Source organism: Palaemon carinicauda, chromosome 41 (assembly GCF_036898095.1).
Source record: "Palaemon carinicauda isolate YSFRI2023 chromosome 41, ASM3689809v2, whole genome shotgun sequence".
In the NCBI taxonomy this organism is placed as follows: Eukaryota; Metazoa; Arthropoda; class Malacostraca; order Decapoda; family Palaemonidae; genus Palaemon; species Palaemon carinicauda.
The window spans coordinates 52,839,315-52,857,223 of record NC_090765.1 but is presented as its reverse complement, the minus strand read 5'-3'; the positions used below and the strand labels follow the sequence as shown (position 1 = coordinate 52,857,223).

At 41.0% G+C, this 17,909-nt stretch overlaps 1 long non-coding RNA gene across 1 annotated transcript in view; it reads right to left on the bottom strand.

The window, feature by feature from the left end:
- LOC137632338 (uncharacterized) overlaps window positions 1-17,459 on the bottom strand; it is a 46,886-nt gene extending 29,427 nt beyond the window's left edge. Inside the window, exon 1 of the long non-coding RNA XR_011042044.1 lies at window positions 17,376-17,459. This is a non-coding gene — a long non-coding RNA (uncharacterized lncRNA). The remainder of the gene's footprint in view (window positions 1-17,375) is intronic.
- Between the last annotated feature and the right edge of the window lie 450 nt (window positions 17,460-17,909).

The following is a 17,909-nucleotide window of genomic DNA, read 5'->3' as shown; positions in this document are numbered from 1 at the left end:
TATCCATACTCCCCTTCCTAAGTTGCTCGGTTGGGAGGCTTACCTGCATCAAAGTCCGATCCGGCAAGTAACAGCATGACCGCCACACTCCAAGTGAAGGGAAAGAAAAGAGGAAAAAGGGCCTGACCTTCATACCTCTCCTCTTAGACTTGTGTGAGACCACTATCTTAAACGAGATTCTTTTTGTCTTGAGAGGGAGTTATGTTCACTACAAACCTGCTAAGCACCTAGCAACAGACTGAAGGTAGAAGCATCCAGGGACCTGGGTGTACTGTATACAGTATTCCTCAAGAAGGTGAGTGGTGAGGATTGTCTGACATTTCCAAACTCCAGCCACTGACAGATTCTTCCACGGGGCCGATGTCGAGCCAACCCTTCTGACTTGTGTGCTTTTGAGGAAGTAGACCCTGCTCCTACAGGATGCACCCGTCTGATGGATTTCCGAAGAGAGAAAATGGTACTCCTGAAAATTATTTTCTTCACCCTGCTGGAGCTGAAGGCAAGAAAAACAGCAGCCTTTAATCCTACTTGTAGTGTGTGCTCATTCTCGTCGGAACCGAGAGCAGGTAGCGGGTGCGTGATCTCTGTAGCATGTGCCGATCGGTCTACAGTACTTGGGGATGGTTCTGTTCCCAGTACATATCCCACTGTATTACCTGAAGAACGAAGTAAGAACATACTAGTACAGTACTGTACTGTATCTCTTATCATAGGGTAAGGTTCTCAGTAATACACTGTTTTTCCAACTGCGAGATAAATTGTAGGAGTCACAGTTCAGCGACTCTTATCGATGGGTCTTCTTAGATGATATTATTTCAAAGTTTCATCGGAGAATCTATTTCCTCTCAGACTCTCACCAGACGGTCCGCACACGGAATGGGACAATCGAATACCTGTCCTGGGTTGAATAGCATCCAAGCCGACAGCTGTGGCCTCTCGGTTCTTGTTTAAGTGCAAAGATTCAATTCAGATATCACCTGTTCCACTCTAAATGTGCGTTCAAGTTGGAAGATCTTGCCACCAGGGAAAACTTGGTCCCTGTTCGATTTCTGAACTTAGGAACATCTAGGTAAAGGAGCATGGAGTCCCCATGACATCTCGGGAACGTCCTGAGGCATGAAAGGGACGGGGGTGGCTGCCCATCTCCTGACCAGCTGTGTTCGAGCTCAATCACGTGCATGACCAATCAATGGTAGCAGAAGATTGAGCTCCTGCACCTCATACCGAAAACCCTTCTCTGGGATTGGCTTTTGGAACAGCACTGCTACTAATGTGAATCCATGCAGAGGAATCTGAGTCTTAAAATACTCTGCAAAATCGGTCGTCCTGTGTTTCGGTGACACCTTTCTGCTCTTCAGGCCAGTCAGAACAGATGAACTAGTTAACTCTTGACTCAAAGGCAATGATCAACTGAAGAATGAGCATAACTTCCTAATCGTGTCGTTCCGATTATCTAATTCTTGATTACATGGTTCCCAATCGTGGATGATTGTGGCAAAGATTCTGGAGACGTGCAGGCAAATGACGGCCCAGTCACTGGGAAGAGAACAAAACAGTCCTGCCATGTGATACATCCTTAGCACCTTCTGGGATCTGCAGACACTGAGGGAATGAAGAATGGCAGTGTCCATCCCATTACACTCAACAGTGGATGGACTCCTGATACAGCCACACTCTCGAGGGATAGAATAACAACAGACATGTTGCTCGACAGCAACAACTACAGCATTTTGGTTGACAGCAGGTAGCCCAGAAAACAATTAAAAATATCATGAATCACTGTATATATTTGGCTTCTTCCATTAATATCTCTCGAACGAGACTGTCTGCACGACAATTTAATCTTAAAGAAGAAGCAAACGATCAAAACAGCGAGATAAGAAAGTAAAGAAGTACAGAAAATCTTCAACTTACAAGCTTAGGAGGTTCCAATAAGCTTTTTGCAGCTGAGCTGCAAGAGTCAGCAAATAGTCCCATTTCATATAGCAAACGTCATATTACTTACTGCATTAAATTATACAAATCACAAATTTTCAAGTAATTTGTATTTTTCCTAACATACTTACCTCGAACTTCTTTCTTAGGAGTATCTGGGAGACTCCTCCCAACCGACCAGTATTTTGTGTAATTTCCCCTATTCCTGTTTTCTATGGGGTTGACCTCAGTCGGAGTGATACGCGCCCTGAGGCGACCCGGGGTCGGAGAGCATGCTTGCTCAGGTCGTGCTCCTCAGTAAGTTTCTGGTCGCGACGTGATTACCATCTCGCCGCGCTCTCCTCTCCCAGTGCGACCCTCTGTGTCCCCCGACCCTTTGTGTCTACCACGCGTTACCCACGTGTTCACGTTACCCACGTGTTCATTCCCTATCCTTTTCCTCTGTGTAGTTTATTACAGTATTTTGTAATAAGCTTTTGATATATTATCTGAGATAAAAGATTTCAGCTGGATTTGTGATTCATCTCTGAATGTTTGCCAAGTTGAGGACCTTCTTCGTCTGTATTCTCCGGCAGCCAAAATCAAAGTGAAGGTTACACTACTTGCCATGTGGGTGAGTCCTACTACTACCTCGCCTAAAGTTTAAACAGCCAGCCAAGCTTTACTAAAGCCATACTATTATCAAAGGTAGAATGTTTAATGTCTGGTTCCCTTAAAAAAAAAAAAAAAAAAAAAAAAAAAGTAAAAAGGAGAGAGAGAGAGAGAGAGAGAGAGAGAGAGAGAGAGAGAGAGAGAGAGAGAGAGAGAGAGAGAGAGAGAGAGAATAATAACAGTTGTAAACAGCCGTAAACATCTCGTCGACACCCAAAAGTTTTATAGCAGTAATATAGGATATACAGTATTCCGTTGCTCTATGTACATGTTCTGTATATTTCATTCCCTAAACTATATATTGATTCATACACTGTTAATTTCTTTATTTGTTCTCCCCAGGTCAGAAGAACAGTTTCTGATAAGAATAAAAGAATGGCTGCCTCTCTTGTATATACATATATATACATATATTTCTGAAACTATTAATTTCCGACAGGAACGAGTATCATATTCGAAGAGAACGGACCTTTTTCTAAAGAAAAAAGTTTTTCCCAAGGTTACATTACCCTGTAATAAACTACAATAATACCCAAAAGTTAATTCAATTTACATTTTCAACCTTGGTGTTGTGAGCGTTTTGTGCATACTTTTTTTCTTTCGTAAGTGTAACTATAAATGGGAATAGGGGTTGTGGGAGGGAGAAAATGAAAACTAGTAATGTGTAAAAGATACTGAACTGTAATAACAAGAGAAATCAATACCAGGAAAAAAAACGGGAAAAAATTATTTTTCACGCAAAAATAACGGGGTGAAACAGCACCAGCGGCCGAGCTAGCCATTTTGAGCACAGTTTTCTACATTGGGTCAATTTCTATACATTGATTTAGAAAAGTGGCCACCGAGAAGGCTATGACTATGCCCAGCCTGAAATCATCAACATGCTCCGATTACAACCATCAGGACTAGCCGTCCTTCAAACGATCTCTGCTCCTGCGTGGCTCGCTGCAATCAGAAATTAACATTACTTTACTGTTCCTCGGCTCTGCCAAGGGATACATGGATGTGCTAAGCACACCTGCCTCGTGGGTAACTATCTAAAGTACAGTAATGCCTCACAAAACAAAATTAATTCGTTCAGAAGTGGCTTTCGTAAAATGATTTTTTCGTGTTGTGAGTCACATTTCACATACAAATTCCCTAATTCATTCCAAACCCTACAAAACACAACATTAAGTCTTATAATAAAGCTACAGTATAACCCCAATGAAATACTGTACATTTAAATACATTTGAACCATTCAATATACCTAAACTGGCTGTTAATACCTGTAAATTGAGTAGTTATTACAATATAATGTAATAATAAATGGAAAATATTATTTTCATTAGTAAAATAAATTTTTGAATATACTTACCCGATAATCATGTAGCTGTCAACTCCGTTGCCCGACAGAATTCTACGGAAGGGATACGCCAGCGATCGCTATACAAGAGGGGGGTGTACTCACAAGCGCCACCTGTGGCCAGGTACTGCAGTACTTCTTGTTGACACCACCTCAATTTTTCCTCGGTCCACTGGTTCTATGGGGAGGAAGGGTGGGTCAATTAAATCATGATTATCGGGTAAGTATATTCAAAAATTTATTTTACTAATGAAAATAACATTTTTCAATATTAATCTTACCCGATAATCATGTAGCTGATTCACACCCAGGGAGGTGGGTGAAAACCAGTGTACATGTATATCAAGAAGCTAAGTATCCCGTATTTCATATTATCAGTTATTCAAAATAACAATGAAATTATAAGTACCTGGTAAGGAAGTCGACTTGAGCCATTACTCTGCCTTAAATAAGTTCGTCTTCCTTACTGAGCGCAGCGTTCCTCTTAGGAGGCTGAACAACTCTAAGGTGCTGAAGTATCAAGGGCTGCAACCCATACTAAAGGACCTCATCACAACCTTTAACCTCGGCGCTTCTCAAGAAAGAATTGACCACCCGCCAAATCAACAAGGATGTGGAAGGCTTCTTAGCCGACCGTACAACCCATAAAAAGTATTCAAGAGAAAGGTTAAAAGGTTATGGGATTATGGGAATGTAGTGGCTGAGCCCCCGCCTACTACTGCATTCGTTGATACGAATGGTCCCAGGGTGTAGCAGTACTCGTAAAGAGATTGGACATCTTTGAGATAGAATGATGCGAACACTGACTTGCTTCTCCAATAGGTTGCATCCATAACACTCTGCAGAGAACGGTTCTGTTTGAAGGCCACTGAAGTAGCCACAGCTCTCACTTCATGTGTCCTTACCTTCAGCAAAGCAAGGTCTTCTTCCTTCAGATGAGAATGTGCTTCCCTAATCAGAAGCCTGAATAGTAAGAAACTGAGTTCTTAGACCTTGGAAAAGAAGGCTTCTTGATAGCACACCATAAGGCTTCTGATTGTCCTCGTAAAGGTTAAGACCTTTTTAGATAGTACCTAAGAGCTCTAACTGGGCAAAGTACTCTCTCCAGTTCATTCCCCACCAAGTTGGACAGGCTTGGGATCTCGAACGACTTAGGCCAAGGACGTGAAGGAAGCTCGTTTAGCAAAAACCGAGCTGCAAGGAACATGTAGCCGTTTCAGATGTGAAAACAATGATCCTGCTGAAGGCGTGGATCTCACTTACTCTTTTAGCTGTTGTCAAGCACACGAGGAAAAGAGTTTTTAATGTGAGGTCCTAAAAAGAGGCTGATTGGAGAGGTTCAAATCTTGATGACATAAGGAACCTTAGGACCACGTCTAGATTCCAGCCTGGAGTGGACAACCGACGTTCCTTTGAGGTCTCAAAAGACCTAGGGAGGTCCTGTAGATCTTTGTTGGTGGAAAGATCCAAGCCTCTGTGGCGGAAAACCGCTGCCAACATACTTCTGTAACCCTTGATCGTAGGAGCTGAAAGGGATCTTACTTTCCTTAGATGTAACAGGAAGTCAGCAATCTGGGTTACAGTGGTACTGGTTGAGGAAACTGCATTGGTCTTGTACCAGCTTCGGAAGACTTCCCCTTGAGACTGATAGACTCTGAGAGTGGATGTTCTCCTTGCTCTGGCAATCGCTCTGGCTGCCTCCTTCGAAAAGCCCCTAGCTCTTGAGAGTCTTTCGAAAGTCTGAAGGCAGTCAGACGAAGAGCGTGGAGGTTTGGGTGTACCTTCTTTACGTGAGGTTGACGTAGAAGGTTCACTCCTAGAGGAAGAGTCCTGGGAATGTCGACCAGCCATTGCAGTACCTCTATGAACCATTCTCTCGCGGGCCAGAGCGGAGCCAACCAACGTCAGCCGTGTCCCTTTGCGAGAGGAGAACTTCTGAAGTACCCTGTTGACAATCTTGAACGGCGGGAATGCATACAGGTCGAGATGGGACCAATCCAGCAGAAAAGCATCCACGTGAACTGCTGCTGGGTCTGGAATCGGAGAACAATACAACAGGAGTCTCTAGGTTATCGAGGTAGCGAACAGATCTATGGTTGGCTGACCCCACAGGGCCCAAAGTCTGCTGCAAACATTCTTGTGAAGGGTCCACTCTGTGGGGATGACCTGACCCTTCCGGCTGAGGCGATCTGCCATGACATTCATACCGCCCTGAATGAACCTCGTTACCAGCGTGAGCTTTCGATCTTTTGACCAGATGAGGAGGTCCCTTGCGATCTAGAACAACTTCCACGAAAGAGTCCCTCCCTGCTTGGAGATGTAAGCCAGGGCTGTGGTGTTGTCAGAGTCCACCTCCACCACCTTGTTAAGCTGGAGGGACTTGAAGTTTATCAAGGCCAGAAGAACCGCCAACAACTCCTTGCAATTGATGTGAAGTGTCCTTTGCTCCTGATTCCATGTTCCCGAGCATTCCTGTCCGTCCAAAGTCGCACCCCAGCCCGTGTCTGATGCGTCCGAGAGGAGACGGCGGTCGGGTTTCTGAACAGCCAAAGGTAGACTTCCTTGAGAAGAAAGCTGTTCTTACACCACGCGAGAGAAGACCTCCTCTCTTCGGAAACAGGAACTGAGACCGTCTCTAGCGTCATGTCCTTTATCCAGAGAGCAGCTAGATGATACTGAAGGGGGCGGAGGTGGAGTCTCCCTAACACGATGAACAGGGCCAGCGATGAAAGTGTCCCTGTTAGACTCATCCACTACCTGACTGAGCATCGGTTCCTTCTCAGCATGCTCTGGATGCATTCTAGGGCTTGGAAGATCCTTGGGGCCGACGGAAAAGCCCGAAAAGCTCGACTCTGAAGATCCATACCCAGGTAGACAATGGTCTGGGATGGGACGAGCTGGGACTCCTCAAAATTGACCAGGAGGCCCAGTTCCTTGGTCAGATCCATAGTCCATCTGAGAATCTCCAGACAGCGACGACTTGTGGGAGCTCTTAAAAGCCAGTCGTCTGACGGAGCCGGACACAAGATCATGGTACTGCTGCACAGTCTGTGAACTGTCAACCATGGGGAAGCGAGGAAGTACAGTGACAACCCGAAGCTGTCTAGACTGTCTGGGTCGTACAGACAACTCCTTATCGGGTTGCTGAGGTTGCCGCACTGCGTCACAACAAGTCACTTCTGCTGGTTGTTGAACGTCTTCCCAGTGACACACTGACTCCGTAAACAAAAAATCCTCTAACAAGGACTAAGCTTGGACTGCATGTCTTGCAACACAGCTCAAGGTCTATGGGAGCAGGTGTGGTAACAGACGGGGTTAGCGACTGAAGTGGAACCATTACCTTCCCTGGAAGCATGTTATGCTTAAATAAAAGTCCATAGGAGGCTACGCAGCTAAAGGCTCCTCTCCAAATGACAGAGTCCTCAAGGGAATATCAGAAGGAGGGAGAAAAGCACTTTCTCATCTACAGGGACCATATCCGAGAAAAGCTAAGTTCTCTCAGTGAGGGTTTCACTGGTGCAAAAGCAGCAGACTAGAAGGCAACGTTATGAAACTGCTTGACAGTCTAGTAACAACCAAAGATGTGTGACTGAGAAGCATGCGGTAAGGTATGCAGAGCATGCTGTATGCAGAGCATGCTGTATGTAGAGCATGCTGTAAGGTAAGCAGAGCATGTTGCATGGCGTGTAACATTTCTCAGAAATTCCATGACCAGTGCTAGATTGAGTAATATCGCATTACTGTCCATTGAAAGTGCACGTGCCGAGGGAATTGATTTAGACTGTTTTGTTGATGAATTTGATAGCCGGCATGATAATCGTAGAATTAAGCTGCACTAAATATACGTACTATAATCTACTTCACCTCAGGAAAGGGAAACTCGCCCTGTTGGCAACACTGCATTACTTCATGCATGCTTGCATGGGGTTTTAATATCAACATAATATTTACATTACATTCATAACTCATGATTCATTTGTGTTTTGAAGATATTTTTGCCATATTTTTGCGATTTTGTTAAAAATATATTGCAAGGAATACATATACTGTATATATATTTTTTTTTTTTTTTTCTTTTTTTTTTAAGTAATACGAATAACCTCCATTATCATAATGTTTGTGTAGGCATACATGTATATGTTTTACAAATGCAAGTTATGAAAGTAATGAGGTGTTATTATTGTCATTTGTTATTTCAAAGTTGAATGGGAAGAGGCTCAAGCTGAGGAGAAAGTGGCAGATGCATGCGTTGAGGTGGCTGACTCATAGCATGAGGTTCCTGCCTCAAGAGTTGCGCTTGCCTCAAGGGTTAAGGTGGCTGCGCAGAGAGAGGCTCTTGACTCACGAGTTGAGGTTCTTGAGGTGTGAGCTGCGAGAGTTGAGGTGGCGGCTGCGCAGAACGCGGCTCCTGTCTCACGAGTTGAGGTTCTTGAGGTGCTTGCCTCGAGAGTTGAGGTTGCAGCTGCGAGAGCTGAGGTGGCTGCCTCAAGGATGGTAGAGGTTGTCGTACCTCAAGAGGTTGCTGGTCTTACTGCAAGAAACTCTTGTCTCAAGGGAAGAGGAGGTTGTAAGGCATAAGGCTCCTGCCCCCATTGTTGAGGAGGTTGCTGCGTGGTAAGAGGCTCCAGCCTCAAGGAAAGTGGAGGTTGCTGCACAGCGCTGGTATCTGGCAACTCCCAACGCGGCAGCTCACGCATGGAGGTAGCTAGAGGAACCTCAACCTCATACGTCTGGCAGATTGTACTGCGCAGAGGGGGAGGAGCGTTCGCAGGAGGAGGTGTATTAACCTTCTCTGCCTGAAACTCCTGCATCAACACCGCAGCTGAGACTGCATTGTCTGCAGTATAGACCACTAGAGTTTAAGAAAGACAACAACAAACGGAGCTACTGTCCGTTGAGACTGAGGGTCTAAAACAGCTGGTGCGGCAACAGACGGAGCTACTGCCTGTTGCGATACCACCTTGCCTCTCTGGGAGGTGTGCAGTTGTCGTACTGCAGCAAGTCCGAACTGACCCAGGGCTAATGGCTACACCTAGGAGTTGGACTTGTGCGGAAGGGACCGACTTGCACTTAAAAGCTGCAAGATTTGGTCCATGGTTTCTGCGAGAAACCTCTTCCGCAGACGAGGAATAAAAGGGCTCTCTCGTCTTTGTGTGGGTGGGGTGATCACGTCGGCAACGTGTGTAGATACACCCGAAACCACGGAGGGAAAACGTCTGTTCGTCGATCAAGGCCTGCTGAACCCATAAGTCCTTCGACATTACTTCTCCCCTGGGCTTGGGAGCTTGTAAGAGGTCCCAGACTAGGCGAACAACTGGCACGAACAGACGAACCCTCGAACGCAACACTGTAACACTTTGCGCTTATCACTTATCACTTTTGATTTTCTGTTTGCACTTATTTCACTGAACTCGAAACTTTAAGTGGTTTGTACCTGAAACACGCAATTCTATCCTTCCTTAAAAGTTAGTAATTGCGAAAACAGAATTACAATGTAACAGAAAAATCTAATGAAAGATAAATAATTCAGTGGCTGGAAAGAGACTAAACACTAGATCAAATAAACTACGTTTAAAATCTCTCACCGCATAAAGCTTGAGAACAAGAATAAAACTCTAGAAACATTTACCTTCTTCCCCTAAAGAGACTAGGGAGAAGAGCAAAAACGATAACAACGTTACTCGCTTGAACGAAACGTTTATCCTCCTCTCTCTCCCTCCGTCTCTATCTCTCTCTCTCTCTCTCTTGACTTAGAACCTGAGAGAAGAGCCCAATCATATATATCGTTAAAACATATTATTGTTAAAGGAAAAAAACTGAAAGATTTCCCAAATAAAAAGTTCCTTTATTAGAATTAAAACCATTAAGCTAAGAAAGAATGAACAAAACGCTAGAAACGGTTTACTCTTACTGCAACGTGACACCGTGAAAATTCTCTCTCTATCGTAACGATAGAGCGCAAGTTGAACGTTCTGAACGTCAACAACTGCAGAGACAAAACAAAACGTTAGTTCAACTTTGAAAACAGTACGAGACTATCAAAGAAATTCTTTCAAAAACATTAAAATAGCATAATATGTTAACAGGTAAAACCGAAATGACGGGCTCAATGTTAATTAACTTCGGTACCAAGAAAAGACCGCCTACTATTAGGAAAGGTCGAATATAAACAAATATAAAAATTAATTTTAATAAGTTTATAATAAAAGGAAGTTAATTGAAGAGGCCTATAAAAGGCGGAGAGATATAAAATAAATCTATAACTTTTGTTAAGCAAAATTAAGAAAGAGAGTCTATACTCTCTTAGACACCAACACTTCCGTCTAAGGGAAGGGTCGGCCATTTAAAAGTGAAAGAGAGTTCATACTCTCTTCGTCACCATAATTAATCAAATTAATTCCAAAAGCTAGCTAAGCTAATGATAAAACTTCCTGAATAGCGAAAGCTAAACTCTAGAGCAAATACATCACCAAATCGTGAGCAAAAAACTCCAGAATCAACAGCGTATCCATGTAGGTCTAGCCGGAGGCACGACAGAGGAAAAATTGAGGTGGTGTCAACAAGAAGTACTGCAGTACCTGGCCACAGGTGGCGCTTGTGAGTACACCCCCCTCTTGTATAGCGATCGCTGGCGTATCCCTTCCGTAGAATTCTGTCGGGCAACGGAGTTGACAGCTACATGATTATCGGGTAAGATTAATATTGAAAAATACCATACATACACTACAATACTGTACATATACAAAATCTACAGTACCATATGTACTGTACTATTATAGTTAACCCTAGTATGGACTACAGGTACATTTTCTATTGTCTAAAGTATCACATATTAAATAATTTTCCTAATATTCTATTAAACTGCCTTTTATTTTGAACCCTATACCAGTGCTAGGGTCTGGGAGGCTACTTAATGTCCAGGGTAACTATGGGAAAAATCGCAACATTGAAACATGTCACGGGTTGGAGATTAATGTAAATAATAAGATCATGGAAAAGCAGATCACAAGCCACCTCGGACCTGGGAGGGTTGTTGAATGTAACTTGTTGTCACTGTTTTACTTCACAGGTCAATGCATGAGGGAGGTTAGAAAAGAACTGGGGGATTTGAGGTGGGGCAACCTAGATTACGGATGTTACGTAGCAACAGGCTACCACCTATCTCCTGGAGGAAGCACCTGGTCCCCATAGAGACAGGTGCCTTAACAACTCACCCTTGGAAGTAGGGAGAGAGGAGTTGGGTGCGGACCACGACTGCATACCCTTGTGCGCACTGGGCGCCCATTATGCCCAATCAAAACTCCATGGAGTTGCAATCTTAGTGCAATATCAACTTTTGCCTAAGACTTACAATGTGAGATAAGTAATGTGTGCCCCTCCCTCTTGCTTGACTTGGATAGAAACTAAGATTTTAATGTTGTTAATAAGTCAGATTTGACTTGAAATAAATTGCTCTTTCACTGATGGAAGAAGATTAGCAGTAACTTGCTGCGTCCTTTCCTTCAGTGTGTGTCTAACTAAAAAATTGATCCATTAATATCTACAGCTTATAAGCATTTTACAGTAAACTATCATAGTAATTTGAAAGTCAACAAGAAACTTATAGTTCGTGTAATTATCAAAGATTCACTTTGAAGATGATTTCTGCTCATATGTGAAAACTATCTTAGACAATAAATCTGCTTTACGACGTAAAAGTCATCTATTTCCCCCGCCTCATCATTTATCATTCAATTGCCACAAAATTCAGTGACACATTTTTAAAGTCAAAAGATGTTGGACACAAATATAGAAGAGAAGAAGCAGAAATAGAGGTAAAGTAGGATATAGAAAAATGGTGAAGTAGAATGATATAAAGTGAAAGGAGGTGAGGTAGAATGATATCAAGTGAATGGAGGTGAGGTAGAATGATATCAAGTGAATGGAGGTGAGGGAGAATGATATAAAGTGAATGGAGGTGAGGTAGAATGATATCAAGTGAATGGAGGTGAGGTAGAATGATATCAAGTGAATGGAGGTGAGGGAGAATGATATAAAGTGAATGGAGGTGAGGTAGAATGATATCAAGTGAATGGAGGTGAGGTAGAATGATATCAAGTGAATGGAGGTGAGGTAGAATGATATCAAGTGAATGGAGGTGAGGGAGAATGATATAAAGTGAATGGAGGTGAGGGAGAATGATATCAAGTGAATGGAGGTGAGGTAGAATGATATCAAGTGAATGGAGGTGAGGTAGAATGATATCAAGTGAATGGAGGTGAGGGAGAATGATATAAAGTGAATGGAGGTGAGGTAGAATGATATCAAGTGAATGGAGGTGAGGTAGAATGATATCAAGTGAATGGAGGTGAGGTAGAATGATATCAAGTGAATGGAGGTGAGGGAGAATGATATAAATTGAATGGAGGTGAGGTAGAATGATATCAAGTGAATGGAGGTGAGGTAGAATGATATCAAGTGAATGGAGGTGAGGGAGAATGATATAAAGTGAATGGAGGTGAGGTAGAATGATATCAAGTGAATGGAGGTGAGGTAGAATGATATCAAGTGAATGGAGGTGAGGGAGAATGATATAAAGTGAATGGAGGTGAGGTAGAATGATATCAAGTGAATGGAGGTGAGGTAGAATGATATCAAGTGAATGGAGGTGAGGGAGAATGATATAAAGTGAATGGAGGTGAGGTAGAATGATATCAAGTGAATGGAGGTGAGGTAGAATGATATCAAGTGAATGGAGGTGAGGTAGAATGATATCAAGTGAATGGAGGTGAGGTAGAATGATATCAAGTGAATGGAGGTGAGGGAGAATGATATAAAGTGAATGGAGGTGAGGTAGAATGATATCAAGTGAATGGAGGTGAGGTAGAATGATATCAAGTGAATGGAGGTGAGGGAGAATGATATAAAGTGAATGGAGGTGAGGTAGAATGATATCAAGTGAATGGAGGTGAGGTAGAATGATATCAAGTGAATGGAGGTGAGGGAGAATGATATAAAGTGAATGGAGGTGAGGTAGAATGATATCAAGTGAATGGAGGTGAGGTAGAATGATATCAAGTGAATGGAGGTGAGGTAGAATGATATCAAGTGAATGGAGGTGAGGTAGAATGATATAAATTGAATGGAGGTGAGGTAGAATGATATCAAGTGAATGGAGGTGAGGTAGAATGATATCAAGTGAATGGAGGTGAGGGAGAATGATATAAAGTGAATGGAGGTGAGGGAGAATGATATCAAGTGAATGGAGGTGAGGTAGAATGATATAAAGTGAATGGAGGTGAGGTAGAATGATATCAAGTGAATGGAGGTGAGGGAGAATGATATAAAGTGAATGGAGGTGAGGGAGAATGATATCAAGTGAATGGAGGTGAGGTAGAATGATATCAAGTGAATGGAGGTGAGGTAGAATGATATCAAGTGAATGGAGGTGAGGGAGAATGATATAAAGTGAATGGAGGTGAGGTAGAATGATATCAAGTGAATGGAGGTGAGGGAGAATGATATCAAGTGAATGGAGGTGAGGGAGAATGATATAAAGTGAATGGAGGTGAGGTAGAATGATATAAAGTGAATGGAGGTGAGGGAGAATGATATAAAGTGAATGGAGGTGAGGTAGAATGATATAAAGTGAATGGAGGTGAGGTAGAATGATATAAATTGAATGGAGGTGAGGTAGAATGATATAAATTGAATGGAGGTGAGGTAGAATGATATCAAGTGAATGGAGGTGAGGTAGAATGATATAAATTGAATGGAGGTGAGGTAGAATGATATAAAGTGAATGGAGGTGAGGGAGAATGATATAAAGTGAATGGAGGTGAGGTAGAATGATATAAAGTGAATGGAGGTGAGGGAGAATGATATAAAGTGAATGGAGGTGAGGTAGAATGATATAAAGTGAATGGAGGTGAGGGAGAATGATATAAAGTGAATGGAGGTGAGGTAGAATGATATAAAGTGAATGGAGGTGAGGTAGAATGATATAAATTGAATGGAGGTGAGGTAGAATGATATAAATTGAATGGAGGTGAGGTAGAATGATATCAAGTGAATGGAGGTGAGGTAGAATGATATAAATTGAATGGAGGTGAGGTAGAATGATATAAATTGAATGGAGGTGAGGTAGAATGATATCAAGTGAATGGAGGTGAGGTAGAATGATATAAGGTGAATGGAGGTGAGGTAGAATGATATAAAGTGAATGGAGGTGAGGTAGAATGATATCAAGTGAATGGAGGTGAGGGAGAATGATATAAAGTGAATGGAGGTGAGGTAGAATGATATAAATTGAATGGAGGTGAGGTAGAATGATATCAAGTGAATGGAGGTGAGGTAGAATGATATCAAGTGAATGGAGGTGAGGGAGAATGATATCAAGTGAATGGAGGTGAGGTAGAATGATATAAATTGAATGGAGGTGAGGTAGAATGATATAAGGTGAATGGAGGTGAGGTAGAATGATGTAAAGTGAATGGAGGTGAGGTAGAATGATATAAAGTGAATGGAGGTGAGGTAGAATGATATAAATTGAATGGAGGTGAGGTAGAATGATATCAAGTGAATGGAGGTGAGGGAGAATGATATCAAGTGAATGGAGGTGAGGTAGAATGATATAAATTGAATGGAGGTGAGGTAGAATGATATAAGGTGAATGGAGGTGAGGTAGAATGATATAAAGTGAATGGAGGTGAGGTAGAATGATATAAAGTGAATGGAGGTGAGGTAGAATGATATAAGGTGAATGGAGGTGAGGTAGAATGATATAAAGTGAATGGAGGTGAGGTAGAATGATATCAAGTGAATGGAGGTGAGGTAGAATGATATAAATTGAATGGAGGTGAGGTAGAATGATATAAAGTGAATGGAGGTGAGGTAGAATGATATAAAGTGAATGGAGGTGAGGGAGAATGATATCAAGTGAATGGAGGTGAGGGAGAATGATATAAAGTGAATGGAGGTGAGGTAGAATGATATAAGGTGAATGGAGGTGAGGTAGAATGATATAAAGTGAATGGAGGTGAGGGAGAATGATATAAAGTGAATGGAGGTGAGGTAGAATGATATAAGGTGAATGGAGGTGAGGTAGAATGATATAAAGTGAATGGAGGTGAGGGAGAATGATATAAAGTGAATGGAGGTGAGGTAGAATGATATAAGGTGAATGGAGGTGAGGTAGAATGATATAAAGTGAATGGAGGTGAGGGAGAATGATATAAAGTGAATGGAGGTGAGGTAGAATGATATAAGGTGAATGGAGGTGAGGTAGAATGATATAAAGTGAAAAGTGGTGAAGTTGATGACTATAAAGTGAATTGAAGTAGTTTAATTATAAATAAAAAAAAGCAAATCAGACAATGGCTACATTAAGTGAAATTTACAAATAAAAAATTGCCTGAAATTACATATCAAAATCAGGCAACATATACATTTAGTGAGATTAGTGTTACTTTTACTAAATTGACATGAGTCATGGTATGACAATCCAATAGATTTTGTAGATTTGTGAACAAAGCCTTCAAAAGAATTTTTGGAGTTAAATGGTAGGACAGGATTAGAAACGAAACTACTGTATAAGAAAGATTACTCGAGTGCCAAATGTGGACGAGATCATGGTGAGAGGTGGTTGAAGATGGTTTGGGCATGCTCTTCGCACTCCAAGAGAGATTAGTTCACAAAACTTTCAACTGAGCTCCACCATTATCGTAGGATATATATATATATACATATATATATATATATATATATATATATATATATATATATATATATACATATATATATATATATATATATATATATATATATATACATATATATATATATATATATATATATATATATATATATATATATATATTTCTGAAACTATTCATTTGCGACAGGAACGAGTGTCATTTTCGAAGAGAGCGTAATTTTTTCTATAAGAAAAATTAGGTTTTTCCTAGGTTACATTGCCCTGTAATACACTACAATAATACATAAATAACACTACGGTTTCATTGTAGTGTATTACAGGGCAATGTAACCTAGGAAAACAACTACTTTTTCTTATAGGAAAAATTACGCTCTCTTCGAAAATGACACTCGTTCCCATCGCAAATGAATAGTTTCAGAAATATATATAAATCTATATCCTCCGATATGGGGGACCCCCAGTGGGAACTCGGGGTTTTGGGTGGGGAAAACATACTGGGGAATCAATATATAAACGTAAAACAAGCCATTTCTTCTCTATTCATTACCTTCTTGAAATTATAATAACCGGAGGAAAATACAAAACAGTATACCTGAATAAACTTTGGAGGCACCGTTGCAAAGATTGTGTCATGAAAAAATACAGTAACCAGTGCTGCCAACATCCGATGTAGATCAAATTTTATTTTGTGACCTGTCATACTACAAGGCTAGGTTAGGTGGGTTTGTTAGGTTCTGTGCCCTTTTTGTACTTTTTATATATTGGGTAAAACTTATATGGAGAAATTACTTAAAATACGTATGGAAATATCTATCATTGCTATCGTTAGTAATGTCAGCGTGCCGTTGGTAACTCTGTGTACCATACGTCAACGTTGGTAACACTGTGTATTATTGGTAACGTTGCTAATGTTATCGTTCGCAGTACAATCGTAAGAGAAGTGACACCGTGCAACTTAAAGTTAGCCGAATTGGTTGATCTGTTTGTTTCCGATTGAAATGAACATCAAATTCGGTTAAATCATGTTATTTACTATAGGAAAACATATATTTTCTGTTCGAAATCTCACCCTGTAATACAATAAAAAATTACCAACACTACATAGGCTACTACTAGGATAGCGTACTTGATATAACAATACTCCAGTAGTAATTTGGTAAAGTTACTAATTTTATATAAATAGGGATTGATTGATTGATTGATTTGAAGTTCTCTGGCATCCTGACATCAAAGTTGTATACATAGGGAGACTTTGTAGATGGTTGGGGCAGACAGGGTGTAAAATTTAAAAAAATATGAATGAAAAACCTCATCTTAAACAAGAGAAACGAACTCAACTACACTTTTAACCACCACCTAACCTAACCCAACCTAGCAACCGTATCCTTACCTACAGGTGGGGGCTACAACAACCACCCTTGAAGGTTTAAAGGCCACCAATGAATGGCAGAGGCAGGGGACAGTGACATTGCCCTATCAAGCAGGACAATGCCCTAGAGACTGACCATATAATAAGATCAGCACCCAAGCACCAGCCCACTCCCACAAAGCTAGAACCAAGGAGGGCCAGGCAATGGCTGCTGAGGACTCCGCAGATAGACCTATAGCCTCTCCCAAACCCAACAAAATATCACTACACCTTTAAATACAAACCTAAGCTAATGCATAAGCCATTATCAGCCTATGCTATTGATTCTAAATCATATATACTTATAATTAATAGAATATATTGTTAGACTAATAATTACCAGTAATACTATAGGCAAAAAACGCCATAGCAGCAACATGGGTTCCTCCAGAACTTTAGTGTTAGTAAACAAGGAACAGCTGACGCGTTTTCAAGGGATGACACCTGGTTCCCTTTGTTCAGTATTTTTTCCTAAAAGTATAAGTATATTTATGTGTATTCTTATTTGCAATGAATTGGATATATTTAAATTCAAATGTTTTCTAGGTATTTAAAAAAATATATATAATACCGAGATAAGAAAAACATTATGCATAGAACGTATCCATCTTTATCAAAGAATGGCAATGGCAGCTGTCAAATGATCTATATCTACGAATTCGAAAATTTCCTTTAACACGGAACTATATTGATACATATGTATATGTTGTTAATAATAATAATAATAATAATAATAATAATAATAATAAATGAAAACTGGGATTAATTTTCACTTAAAATAGAATATGGGTAGCCGTTGTGATCATTTGTAATATATTAGTCGCTATTTCAAGTTGCAATTTCCACAGAAGAAAAGAACACCCACTTAATATCT